We start from the raw sequence: 14,571 nt of genomic DNA, 5'->3' as shown, positions 1-14,571 counted from the left end.
GTTTCTTAATCAGCACTTCAAAGGGTTGCCATGAACTATCAAGAGACATATGATTGCATTTGGCTGAACTTTGGCATAACTCGACAAATATTTGGAAATTCACAGTATGTGTTCACAGCATTAGGTGAACTGTTCATAGCCCTTTGATACAGACACAATGAAAAAAAAAAAAAAAAAAGCCAAGTGCAACAGACAAGCCCATCTGAATAGCACAGAGCAGTCATCTAAATAGCACCATATTATTACTTTCTCATTATGTAAAAGACAATGGAAGTCCTTTATTAACTACAGAAAAATACAGAACCATAGTTATGTCATGATCCTAGGAAGAGAAGGAGCGTCTGTAATTGTTTGGGTGGCTTCTGCACAAGAAGATGACTATGGCAGATGCTTTGATGCTTTTAAGTGCTCAGCACCTCTTGGTTCCAGGCCATTAGCATTCATCTCTCTCTAGGGAATATGGACTTATTACTCACACATGAAATGAGATGATGCTGAGGTTAGCAGCCCTCGTAGCTCTTTCCAGCTCAGTGTCAAGATGAGTAAGGGACACCAATATATGTTTGCAGCTTAAAATAAGAGCATGCTTGAAGAGGGCTGTGCAGTGGCAACTGTCCTGGGTGGTAGCCTCCTGTTCCCTAGTTGCCAATGTTGCTCCATCTATAATGGCTCTAAATGTCAGTAAATTTGACAGAATGGGATAATAAAGTCCATAAATAGGCACAAACATCTGTGTGAAAGGAAACTCCTCAAACAGCCTAAATCTGGGATGAAACATTAGATGTAACAGGGTGTCTCCAGCCTCCTTCTGTGCTGCAGAGTCAACATGGAGGAGCTGTGGGCTGTTTGGAGGAGAACCTTGACTACAGTTTCATGGCGGGGATTGGTCCCTTGTTTACAGAAGGATTAAAAATGAACTGAGTTAGGCAGTTATCTGATGGTAATAAAGAAGTTCCAGCTATTGAGATGCTGCAGTAAGATGACAGAAATGATTTTACTGATAATTTGGGAGAGTGAAGGGAAGCATAATCTTCAGTCCTGCTGAAGCACAGTAACGCCTAGAGGCCCCAGAAATCCTAAGTAGACCTGCTAGGCCCTTACCAAGGTCATGCTGCCTCACCTTCACTGCTCGTATTACTTATTCATACAAGAATTAAGGCTAAGTGTTCCCATCTACATTTAAAATGCTTTTTCATTTTGTAGGGGGAATGTAGCATACACAATATGTGTGTGTAGCCTCTGCAGGTCCTTGGAATTTTGCTGGGCATGAGAGGATGATTACCCAGTTTTATTTATGTTTCTGTGGAGCACAACAACATACCTTGGTTTGGTAACCCCAGAAAGAAACTTGCTTTCTTGTAATGCCTTGTCCTTTGGAGCCTATGCTCTTCTGACCATCAAGGATCTGTAACAAATTACCAGCCTTTTTCAGAATCAAATGCCACCATTGTTAGGTTTGGTTATCGTTACTTTGTGGTCCTTTTGGTTTGTTTATTTGGTATTGTTTATTTGATACATTTTTACATATCTTTCCATAACATTGGAAATATCAGATCAGATGACAGTTTTATAAACCAATAACACACTTTCAATAAAAAACTATCACTGCCCAGAGAGGCTACAGTGAAACTATGAGAATGGTCCTCTGCATGAACAAGAAATGCCATTCTTATCTATTGAAGTGATTCTTGACTGTGTATTCCTGACACTGTGAATAAAAAATAAGTATATAAAAAAGGAGGGGAGGGGGACTTTTGTGTCCCTCTTCAGGCAAGCACCAATCAAACTTCTGGCTTTGGAGCTGAATCCAGATGTGTTCCTGTTCTGTTCCCATAGAGCCTGCATACTGTGTCACTCCTGAGCCCTCTGTCTTCTCATCACATGCCTCAAAACTGCACAGCACAAAAAGCTCAGTCAAGTGCATGGTACCTTTTCTTTACTCACTCTGTATAAGGCAGAAGGCTTACAATGCTGTGTTGAAATATGTGGACCACTTTTTGTGATCAATAATTCTGATTTTATTTTCTAGGCAGTTTTTTTTTTGCCAATATTGTGGGCAACTTAATTGTAATGTATTTTAAAATATTTTAAGACTGTAATAATAAATCCAACTAAAAGGCAATTTCTTATTTTTCCTTATCTTCTTTACTTTCCCACGATACCATACTCAGGACAATATATCTTAGCTACTGCCAGTAAACCAGCATTAAATCAGTATGATTACTGAGGAATAATAACGAGATTTACACCAAAGGATGGCTGAATTACTAGATACTAAAATAATAAATATGATACATACTTCCTCTGATGTACTCCACATGCTCTTGCCAATGTGTTCATTTGTAAATATAATGCTCTGTTCTTGGAAAACAATTGAAAATAATGATAAGAATATTGTTGACATTGATTATGTATTTATCAAAAAATAAAAAACCCAGAGTCTGGAATTTTCATTCGCATATCATATGAAGATTTGTATCTACCATTTTCATATTTGTCAAATCTGAAACTACATAAGTAACCGTCAAAGAACCATAGAAAAGTGATAGTTCAGAATGGAAATAAAGTGGTGAAAGAAATAGTAATTGTATAAATAATAGATGAAATTGCTGCTTTCTCTAGTGAATAAGTGAATAAGCAAGACAAAAGTGACACAATATATGGCCCATGAGACTCTTGTAACTATAGCAACAAAAATACTTGTAATGTCTTCATTGCAGATTGGTCATATTAATATCCAGCTGATGGAACATACTATATATGTGTCATGCAGTCTCACTCTAGCTGTCTCTATTGCTAGGAATGGTCCTGTAAAAGATTTTAGAATTTTTACGATACCTCCAGGGGTAGGTGACATAATGTACCTAGCCACCATTTCTTCTTGCTTAAGAAGTCAAAACTATTTTCTATGACAGAAGCACAAGATGACAACATGTACGCATTTGCATATGGACACTGGACAATAGTCACCAGCCCCTCTACCCTTTAATCCCCCAACTTTTAATATTCTCATTTTTTTTCCAGACTCGTCCCTTTTGGATGGAAATATTTAGGAAATATTCTAGCTTGACATCTTGAAAGCATTTCCTTAAATTACACTAAATAAAAAAGATTTTTAAAAAACTAGTATTGCTTTATAAGTTCTCCAACTGCCATGTAATAGCTTTGGCTGTTATTGGGGAGATTGCTATGAAATTTCTCGGGACATGCAATTTCCAGCTGCCTCAGAACATCCTGACCTACTACTCCACAGATGGATATAGTTCTTCACACCCTCAACGTGTATTCCAAGAACCACAGAGGCAGAAGATTAGAAGAATTCAAACCAAGTTTCAAATCTCTATATCTCATAATCAAAACTCCTATATTCTGGATCTATTCTTTTCTCTTGGTTTATTATCACACTTGCCTGTTTTGCCTATTTAACAATATATTTCCATCCTGCTGTTAAAGCTGCTGATGCCTAAATGCAAATTGTGTTAAATTTATAAATACCAGTAATTTCAGTCTTTTCTTTGAAATTTGATAAATAGCTGATGATTTTTAAAGGTCAATTCATATTCTGAATTGCTTGACTTAATTACAGGGATGAATTTCCAAATGGTGCCGTTCATCATTCTGTGACACTGTGTCACACAGTCTTTCACATTATAGGGAATTATTTCTTCTCCCTCCCTGGTGTACCTGCACAATTGATGTGGATCTGTGGGGTTTGTGTTTGAGAATATCTATGATTACTAAACCTGAACTCATCAGGAATTGCTTAAGGTAACCCATTCCCTATGGTTTGGAAAAATTGGAGAAGGGAGCCTCTTGCTCAGAGAAAGCTGTGGTGCCCCATCCCTGGAGGCACTCAAGGCCAGGTTGGATATGGCCCCGGGCAGCTGAGCTGGTGGGTGGCAGCCCTGCTCATGGCAGGGGGATGGAACTGGATGATCTTTAAGGTCCCCTCCAACATAAGCCATTCTATTATTCTATTAAGAATGAAGGAGAACTGCATTAGGGCAAATTTCATTAAAGTCCTTTCCCATATGAAATCCTAGATAAGAATCTATTGCCATGGAAGGACTTATTGATCACTTGTGTCCTTGGATTTGCTACTACAGTTTCTGACTCAGTTGATTCAACCCTTGTGACATGGTTTCTTAGCAGTAGATCATCTCTTAACTCCCTCCACTGTCACTACTTGACAGTAAAGTGCCTTTGCTTAGCAGGTGAAGGGATCCACAGCTAGTGCTGAATTGACCAGATGTAGTAATCAAGTTTTAGGTTTATATAATCAGTATTACTGGATCCCTATTGGATATTTTACACTGGTTGGTGTTGCATACAGATGATAAAGAGGTGGGAGATGTTGCATATTGGGTAGGTGGTGCCTACGTGCACCTGGGGTGGAGTCAGGGAGGTCACGAGGGTCTGCCAGGGGTGGTGACCTGTACCACTATATAGGGCTTGTTGCGAGGCATTAAACTTGTACTTTCAGCGTTACACACTGTGTGTGAGTCCCGTCTGTTCCCCATGCGTGGAGGCACAGTAAAGTCACTAGGCAGTCTTGATTTGTTGCCAGATCGGGAGGCGACAGTTGGTAATGGTAACCTGTGCTGATGACATTGTTTGGTGATAAAACGAGTAATGGAGCTGAATTTAACAGGTCTGTTAATGTTCTTAGTTAGTAGCTCCTGTAACAAAAAATCATTTCTTAGAGGGAAGAGGAAGAGGCTAGAATGTATCAGAGGAACCTACGAAAGTGTTAAAAATGCCTCCATCTACAGGAACTGATGTAGCTACATTGAAACCATTACAGCCTTTTCACACCCAGTAAAATCCATCCCAAGACTGACAGTATCTCAAGCTTCAACTTCTAGAAAATGTGAATTTATTTTAACAAGCAATGTATAACCTAAAACATTAAAAAGTACCTTTTCAGCACTTGAAATTTTACAAGCACTTTATTGCTAGACTGCATAAAACAAATCCATGACCCAGAACAGAATATTAGCATTTAATTGGTTTTGTTTCCTCTAGCATTTGCTGTTCTGTACTTTTCTTTTTATTTCTTTTTTTCTTTTTCTAAGCCCCAGGTACTGAAATGGGCTTCTGTGTGGGAGAATTTTGAGATAAGAAGTTTTTTCCCATGATTGATCGGCACAGTTTCCTGAGCTGATGGCACAAAGCAGCCTAGCAACTATCCACATTTTCCACTGCTTCTTCCTAGGCTGGTAAATGCATCCAGTGTCTCTTATACACATCTCATAATTAAAACAACTCTGAAGTGTAATTTCTCAGGTTGTCTGTAAAGAGCAGGATCTTACATAGATAAGAGAAAAATAATAGTGAAATACATGGCTGTAATAGTCATTATGGAAAATACTGCATTTTAGCCATGACATTTTCTGCATTGCATAACGCAAAGTAATGTTTTGATGCAAAATACAAAGTAGGATTCTGTGGAATGACAGAATACAAAACTAAATCTGCCACAGGCATCTATAGGAAGACTGTTTCAACAGAAAAACTGGTAGTCTGAGAAAATGTTCTCTGCTGCTTTTTTTTTTTTGCATCAGTATTTTTTTTTACTCTGGTATTCTTTTCTCCATCTTGTATCTCCATGAGGAAGAAAGAACACCCTGCGTAGGAAGACCTGCTACATGAAGGCAGACTGAATTGCTATATACCTCAAGCAGCAGACAATTATAGATGCTCACAGAAGTCAGTAAATCACATTCTGCATAGAAAACCACTCTGGAGATATGTCAAGCGGATTGAAGTTGAGCTGGCACAGCTTCACTTCTGCTCAAACCATCTCTATGAAAACCTAATGTACACTAAAACAAATGGTAAGTTCATAATGCCTTTTGTAGTGTGAAATCCTGATTAAAGGGTGAGAAAAAGACCTCAGCATTCTATTTAATACTCTTGATTGAAGAAAGAGAAAGTACTGTGTGTGAGATGGTTTGGATGCTGTGCAATATAAAGGCAAATATTATGTTGTTTGATGTGTTTACATATGGCTAAACACTCAGTGAGGCAGTGTTGGGAACACAACTCAAGCCTTTGTATATTTAAACACTGTTATGAAAACATTCACAAGCACAAACATTTATACCACACTTACCACCCTGCTAGCAGGCTTGTTATGGATAGTAACATAATATAGTTTCTACATATTTACATGCAGGTTTTATTTACTGTATGGACATATTGCCATTCTGCTTGCTCTCCTTAACTCCCAAGATTACACTTTTGAGGGGTAATACAATGGTAAAAGCATCATGCAGTGGCAAGGATTTGTATGTCATTTGAAATGTTAAGATTTGATTTATTTTTTTTTTATATACATTCAGAACATGAAACCATTCTATCTTGCAGACATAAAGAACATTAACTTTTTATTTTATTTTCTACATTTATGTTGCAATTAAACAGCTTTACTTGTTCAGTGAAACGGTAGTAAGGATTATAAAGTGTTACATTATAATTTTTCCTGATGAAACAGAAATATGAAATAGCATAATCATTTTGTTTTAACAGACAAAACATTGCAAAGTGTACATTGATTAGAAACTGAGGAGAAAAGAGGTGCCCTCAGCTTGCCAGCTTTGTGAGCACAGGTCCGAAGCAGACAGCTGTAGCCTCAGATGAGTAGTTCCTTAGAGTGCTCAGTGAGCTCATAAATTAGTTTTCTTTCTTAGGAATATTTGACTATAAAGAACACAAAGATCCCTGATCACTCTTTACTATACTTGAATCAATCATTGTTGCAGTGAAATATTTATATTTGAAGCAAATTATTTATGCAAAAAAGCTAGTGTTAATCTGAATGGCATTTCATTTGCCAACACATGTAAACCAATAACGCAGAGGAAGAAGACTGCTACAGAACAGTATAGCAATCGAAAACAGAAATAGGACAAAGATCATAGAATAAATAGAAATTCTTCTGGCATATTAAAAGAAGATATTTTCATCACATCACATTGATCTAAAGGCAATAAGAACATTTTAACTGGTAGGACTTCTTAGAGATGTATTTTTCTGCACAGCCAGTTGGCACAGTGTTAACATCTCCTCTTTCCTAGCTCTTAATGCTTCCCTGCATCTTGGTGGTTGTTTCTTTTTTGCTTTTGGAGAGGGGGTGCTCATCCTATTCCTTTCTATCTATAACTTCAAATTTTCACTTGATTGGTTTTTGGCAAGATTCATCAAACTAGATATGAATTTGGATATATGGATTCTCATATACAGGTGCACTGCTATTCCTCCATATTCTTTTCTGAGCCAATGGAGAAAAACAGGAACTTTACAGCTCAATTACCTGGCCTATTTTTTATGCCTTCATTAAGATGGTATGTACCACATCTCAGAAGTATCTATTTCTTTATTCTGACACCAGAAGGAAGATGTATGACTAGTTCATAGGCAGATGGCCACTACAAATATACATATTTATCAATGGAATCCCATCCTTTGAACATTTAGATCAGAATTCTAACTAAGAAAGACTCCATATGTGTGACCCACATTCTTGTTTTGAAGGCTGAAAAAATAACATGCTGCCAAACATAATGGAGATAATACAAGAAAAGGGAAGGAAGTTGTATCTTCTGACATTTTATATGTTCAGTTGACTGGCATAGTGAACTCAGTGCTTGTATTTCTTTGCAAGGAATTTATCACATCCTGCTGTACTAATGACATGAATGACAATGGTTGTCCTTTACTGAACATTTGTGATCAGGACAGACTGAGGCAGACTCATGTGGATGGAGGATGTTGCTGCAGGCACTGTACCTGCACAAGCTTCTGAGAGGCACATAGAGGAGCAGCTAACTTTATCCCACAAGCAATTTTGTATTCATCAATAACCCTTTTTTTGTAGTTTCTTCAAAATCTGAACCTGAATGCACAGATCACTTATGACACTGATCAGGCAAAATACTCAAGTGTATCAATCCTGGCTGGAAGGATAGAAAATCACTGGAAGGTGACTATGGAATTCACCATGTAATAGCTAGCAAATTATATGAGGACTTCTTATGTTCTCTATGTACACATTACTCATGAAGGAGTATTCTAGAGCACTAATAATCAACTGTTAAAAATAAAAGCCAGAAAAAGCTTTCATTTATGACTCTACTATTCATATCTGTCCTTTCTACCACTCTAGAGAAAGTACCTAGTTGAGCTGAAGTTAGAACTGGGTTTCAGAGTGGTATTCATATCACTTGGTTAAACATAAATAAATAAATCCAGTCTTCTTAACTGGAAGGAGGGGAAAAATTAGTAATGATTTGCTTCACAGTGTTTCTTGCCAAAAGTTTTGTTTATTTGATTGGTTGGTTTGGAGGGGAAAGAATTATAATTACTTTAAAAGGATTCTTACCAAATGAATAGCTTCTATTCTCTCACTTTTGCATTCAAGATATTTATCCATAAGTACAACTAACAGAAATAAAATTTATACTCATTATCTTATGAGGTGGAACTAAATTATTGTAGCAGCACTAATCTAAATGAACACCATGGGGTGAACAGAAGTGAATTAAGCAGATGTTTTTATTTTATTTATTTATTTATTTTTGGAGGAAGAGAGGAATTTGTTCAGGTATTTAAATCCTCAAATACATATTAGAAAATGCAAAATAGGTACCATGTATACATAAATCTTCTCCAGATGGTTCTGCATTTGGAAGATCTGCAACAGTGGCAAGTCTGCATGAAGTTTATTTGTTGAATTTAACACTTATTGATGCCATCTATGTTGAATATAAATTACATGGATAATTTAGATAGTGTTGATAGCATGACAACAAAATTTACTGAAATCTAGGAGACATAGATTCAAGTAGAGATATGCCTTCTCTCTAGTCATACATATATTTTGTCATGATAGCAAGATCTGATCTCCTTTCTCCCATGGCTATATTTTCAAACATAATAGAAAAAAACTGAGGTTATTTGCTTTTTTTCAGTACACTGTTACACCTTGGAAAAAATAGATCTAGATTAGTATAGTCCCAGTGAAATCACAAAGCTGTATTGATGAAAACTCTTTTAGGAACATGCTTAATAGTTTAAAGATCAAAAGCATTTCATTCAGCAAATGTTTACACAAATTCTGACATGTGAGACATGAAATTACTATTAAGAATGCTGCTTTTCACTAATATCACATAAAATAAATATGCTTTCATTATATCCATATATGTATGTAAATCTGTCATCTTTCCATTTCTTAGCACAAAAGGTCTGAGATGCTAGGGCTGTGTTTACAAGAGAAGGGACATTACCCTTTGATTTAGTGGAGAAGCCAAACAAGTCTATGGCCTGCTCTTTGTAGAAGAATACTACACTTAGATAATGTGTTGTAAACTATAATGTAATTGTATTCAATGGATGTAGTCCATTCTGACTAAAGAGATTTTCTTGAGTTCTATAGATAATGAGAGAGCTTAGCTGCTTTCACAAACAAAATCTCAAGCAAATTTCGATGTCAAAAACAGGAACAAATTATTTCTCATGATCTTCATTGCTTTTTTCTCTCCTCTGAACTTTGTTATTTAACATCAAATGGCAGAATTGAGCATAAAAGTTTACATAGTCAATAAAGAGCTTGTTCTTTACTCCAGGAACCTGCAAACTTATTGGCAAAATGAAAGAAAAAAGGAAACAGATGATATCAAAAAGGTTTGTAGCAATGAGGAAGAAAGTATTGAATCAAATAAGCTTTTTTATGTTATGACATTATGCTCTTTTTCAGTTGTATAAACTCTGCTCAGCACTGATTGTGCCACATCTAAAGTACCAGATTTAGTTCTGGGCCCTCAAGGTATGAGAGACATTGGAATACTGGAGAAAGTCCAACAGAGGGTCAACATGATGATACAGAGACTGAAGCATCTCTCTGTGATTCTGTACAGCTGGGAGTGGACCTTGGATGGCTGTTAAACATAGGATAGAGATAGCATTAAACTCTCTGTGGTGAGTAAAGTCTTCATCACTGCTTGTTTTTAATTGTATGGAACTTAGCCAGTAGTATTCAGAATGCTTATTTATGACACCAATATGTAAAAAAAGTTGATGTTTTAAGTAATGACCATAAATTTTTCTGTATTAGCCTCATTAAACTCCTAAAATCAGATTAATTTAAGAGATACTGTATGAATGTTCTAGAGCTATAAATATTATGCAATAGCTAAGCTAATAATTTTTTCTCCTGGTTTAATGTGTCCAGCTGCTTTTGTTCTAAATATTTTTTATTTTTTTTGAACATTTTATTCTGAAATCTAAAGCTTTTCTCTAGAAAGTTATTCTTATTGGATTTTCCTTACCTTATTAATACGAGAAGTGGTGTTCTCCACACTTTTTATTTTTACTTATATTTTTTCCATATTATCTCTATTCTTTGTTTCTCTGCCTGAAACACTACAGAGACATTCTTAGGAAGGAACTGAAATCATTTCAGTTTATATATTTAATTTCTTCATTTAAGCCCATTGCATTGCTTCATGGAAAGCGTCAGATGTTTTCTGCTCTGCCTCAGTGAGGCTGCATCTGGAGAACTGGGTTCAGTTCTGGGCTCCTCAGTTCAAGAAAGACAAGAAACTTCTAGAGGGTGTCCTGTGAAGTGCTACAAAGATTTCTGGGGCATGGAGCATCTCCTTATGAAGAAATGATGAGAAACCAGAGTCTGTTCAGCCTGGAGAAGAAAAGAATGAGGGGGCATCTTATCAATGCACATAAAGATCTGAAAGATGCAGTCAAGTGAATGGGGCAAGGCTCTTTATAGTGATGTCCAGTGACAGAATAAAGAACAAGGAAACATATTCAAGACCTGTCTAGACATTTTCCTGTGCAACCTGCTGTAGGGAACCTGATTTAGCAGGAGGTTGAACTGGAGGCTCTCCTGAGGTTCCTTCCAGCACCTATGATTCTGTGATTGTCTGATTCTTCCCAGATACCCACATCAAGACCTTTGCTGCCATCTCAAAAAAGAATCAGTCCTATTGCTTTGTCAGCAATCCACAGTTTTCTGAAGTTTACTTTAAAACCCAACACTTCAAAATAAGTTTTGAGAGTATTAGAAAAACAGGGCATGATGGTATTCTGGCCACTGATCTTATAGACTTTAGCTTTGTGCTTCAGTAGATTTAATGGAAATGTTGTCATTTCCACAATTATAATATGTTTCTAAGATTATTTTATAATGGTATCAATCCCTAATGGAAGAGTATTCCTCCATTAATATAATAAATTTATTTTATTTATTTTTTAATAGTTTAATACTTGGCAATGTTATAGCCAGTTTTGAATGGCTATGTACAGTTTCAAGAGTATAGAAGATTTACAGTATAAAACAGTTAACTGATTTAAAACTCTTGGCACCGTGACTGAATTAGTCAGTGTTTATATAAACATGACAAAATTCAGCCTCCAGATATGCAGTCTCACTTTTTTTTTACTTTTATTATTTTTTTTTTTTTCAGTAGGAGCTGGATGTATGAAACTGGGTGTGGGATATTTTCTGGTGACTATTGTGAATAGTATAATTTTTAACTCCTATGAGTATTAAATTGGAGACTTCTGCACTTCTATGCTGTTTCCACATGTATATCTCACCTGTGTGAGTTAAGACCTCTAAGACTCAATCAGAGTGTGAAAGCCCTGGCCCTGCAGCTGCTCAGCCTTTACCTCCTGAATGTCATCTGGATAGACTTCAGAACCCAGGATATCGACAGGACTGGGGACAGCTTGGCATCTCACAGATGAGGATATTAGGTTAAAGGCTTTCAGGACAAATTATGCTATCCAAGTGACACAGAAGAATCTTAATATGACTGCATACATGTGGTAGGATGGAGAAAGAAAATGTGCTGTTGTTTGACATCATAGAAAGCTCCAGAGAGAGGTTCTAGAGAAAGATTAGGGCTGTTGAGAGACATCTGATCTGGACCACCCCCAGCCAGCTAGCAGCTGGTGGCTGGATCTGTGGCAGAGGGAAAACAGCTGTTATGTGGCTGCAGCCATTTGCAAAAGGACAAAACAGCTGCAGAGCCATTTAGCAGTCAGAGGTAACTGTCAGGATTCAGTCCAGCTGTGAGAAGGAGGCAGAATTTCCCTTCGGGAGATGCACAAAGTGCAAGCTGGCTGAATTGTGGTTGCTCTGGAAACCATCCTTTGAGTCTCTTTACTCTAGTAAGTGTAATTCCTCAGTCATAGCATTACGCTAATAATGTTTGGGATTAAATATCTTTTTTTAAAGCCGAAAGAGAAAAGGGGAAGTGGAATTATGACTAATTGCACATTCAAATAAGTGAACATATGTTTACCTGAATATATAATGTGGTATTAAAATTAATACACACTTCTTTTTCTTTTTTTTTTTTTCTTCTTTGCAGGACTAATTAAAATAATTGTAAATGCATGTATTTGATGGTAAGAGAGTCTAACTAGATTTTTTTAATGCCTTCCATTTTAGCCTCAGGGTTAAGACCCATGCAAAAGCCACTCATGAGCCTTGAAAAACCATCACAGCAGAACTAGAGGATATTTAAAGTACACTTCCAAATCCTGTTTAGGCAAAAATTTGTGTTTATAAAATAAGCTATCAGAAGGGCACAAATGCGTAGATGATTTTTTTTTTTTAAACTCATTCATAGTTTCATTTTATTTATATAAGAAAAAGAAAGCCATCTCCTTCTGTATGCCTTGAAGCTTTCACAGTGCTTTGCTGTTGGAAATAACAGTTATTCTAAGAAAAATGAGGATGGTGGGTTATCTTTTTACTTACACAGAAGGAAACAGCGGTAGCATCAAAATGACAGAGCATTAAGCATCAAAAGCTGCATGAGATTTTTTTATTTTTTTTTTTTTTTTTCAGTTATTAGAAAGGATAAAGCTTTTGCAGGAAACAAATCAAGGAAATATTCCACAGATCATGGGACATTTGAATTCTAAGAGAGGGAGATGAACGGGAGAAGTATTGATGAGAACACGTGTCCCTTACATGAATGAAGCTAGAAGGTGAAGACACCAGAATTGTACTGTTGGCAAAACTGGTTCAGTGATATTTGGGAGGGTTTATTTGTGCTTTCATAAAGAGTGAGGAATCCTAGACAAAAGGAAATCTTTTATTGCAGGAGCAGATGTTCCAGTTTTTGATGATAGATGGGCTGGGTGACAGATAATACACAGTCAGAAAGACTTAGAAGTATCCAGTAAAGATGATACAACGAAGAAATCACCAAGCCACAGCATGTGACATCTAATAGATCCTAGCAACATGGGCCATGTAAGGTATAACTGCAGCTGTAGAGGTTTCTGTTGCAGATGCCAAGAAAATATATAATAATCATTGTGCTCCAAAGATGTTCAGGAACAGATGAAAGATAATGGGATCAGTGTTACAAAACTTGAGTGATACATCTTTTCTCTGATTAGGGTTTTATAGATAGTGATTACAATATATTCCATAAGGATAAACTATTATCAATTCCGACTCCCAGGCAAATAGCATTTACAGACCCAGATTTCTTATTTCCATGCTTCTGACTAGTAAAATCTAAGATAAGCTGTGGCTGTTAAGAAGTTGCATGGAATCTCTAGTAGTACTTTTAATAGAGAGACTTGTTAAAGTTCTGAAAGTCTTTTGTCATCCAGCTGATTTATCAGAATATAAATGTAGTAGTATCCTGAATGACATATTCATCCATTGCATTATACACAGTGTTCTTTCTCGTGACCATTTAATGCTGACAAAACACATTTCTAGTAATTTCTCTCCCTTACTGTCTTCCTTATTCTCACAGGTGTGGTAGCATAAAGGTAATTTGAACGAGTAGGCTTTTTTTTTTTTTCTCTCTCAATTCAAATTGCGTTTACTAGTAGAGGTTGAGATATTTTATGACAGCTGGACTCCTTTTTATTTCTAATAGCCTATTGGTAATTCAGTCTAGAAAGCTAAAAGTCATGATTTTGCTGCTTTTCTTGTAATCTTTGATGCAAAACATCACTTTTAACTTCTGAAAAGCATACTCAGTATGAGATGTTTGGAAATTGAATTATAAAGCATTTGTACCTCTCTGTATTTGTGAAATGACTTTTCATGTGTATAGCATTGAACTGATGCTGAATCCTATCTGTACAGAGTAGTTAAGTTAATCTATTTGACAAGTGACACTGCAATACAGAAAAATATAGCTTCTTATTATGTCAAAGTAAGCACTGAGAACACCTCTAGAAGAGAGAAGAGCAAAATTCCTCATAGATTTAAAATCAAAATATGCCACCTCTTCCTTATGACTGAGGAGCCCCAGGTGAGATTTCTGAGATATAATGAGGGTGACTCAAGTGGCTGAAAGTTTCTATGTTTTTTATCTGATATATTTATGTCATTCAAAAATTAAATGAGTGAAAATTGTTTCTTGTGAATTCTGAAGGGTTAATACATTAATTCCCAAAGTTACTGTGCGATGATTTGAAATAAACAAGAAAATTCAGCCACATGTTGCACAACTGGAAATGATAAACCTCATTTCAAGCCAAGACTGTTTAACAACTAGAACTAACCTA

General features: G+C 36.3%; 1 long non-coding RNA gene across 2 annotated transcripts in view; it reads left to right on the top strand.

Annotated features, from left to right (window-relative positions):
* The window catches only part of LOC107309997, an 87,100-nt gene that overhangs the window by 59,482 nt on the left and 13,047 nt on the right, over window positions 1–14,571 (top strand). The window contains exons 2-4 of one of the 2 annotated variants that reach the window (XR_004306185.1): window positions 5,076–5,219; window positions 5,618–5,837; window positions 9,761–9,981. This is a non-coding gene — a long non-coding RNA (uncharacterized LOC107309997). The remainder of the gene's footprint in view (window positions 1–5,075; window positions 5,220–5,617; window positions 5,838–9,760; window positions 9,982–14,571) is intronic. The other variant, XR_001553422.2, reaches the window with a different exon arrangement.

The sequence above is a fragment of the Coturnix japonica genome, chromosome 2 (assembly GCF_001577835.2).
Source record: "Coturnix japonica isolate 7356 chromosome 2, Coturnix japonica 2.1, whole genome shotgun sequence".
Classification (NCBI taxonomy): domain Eukaryota; kingdom Metazoa; phylum Chordata; class Aves; order Galliformes; family Phasianidae; genus Coturnix; species Coturnix japonica.
Note: the sequence above shows the minus strand (reverse complement) of the source record. Positions and strands in the feature narration are given on the sequence as shown.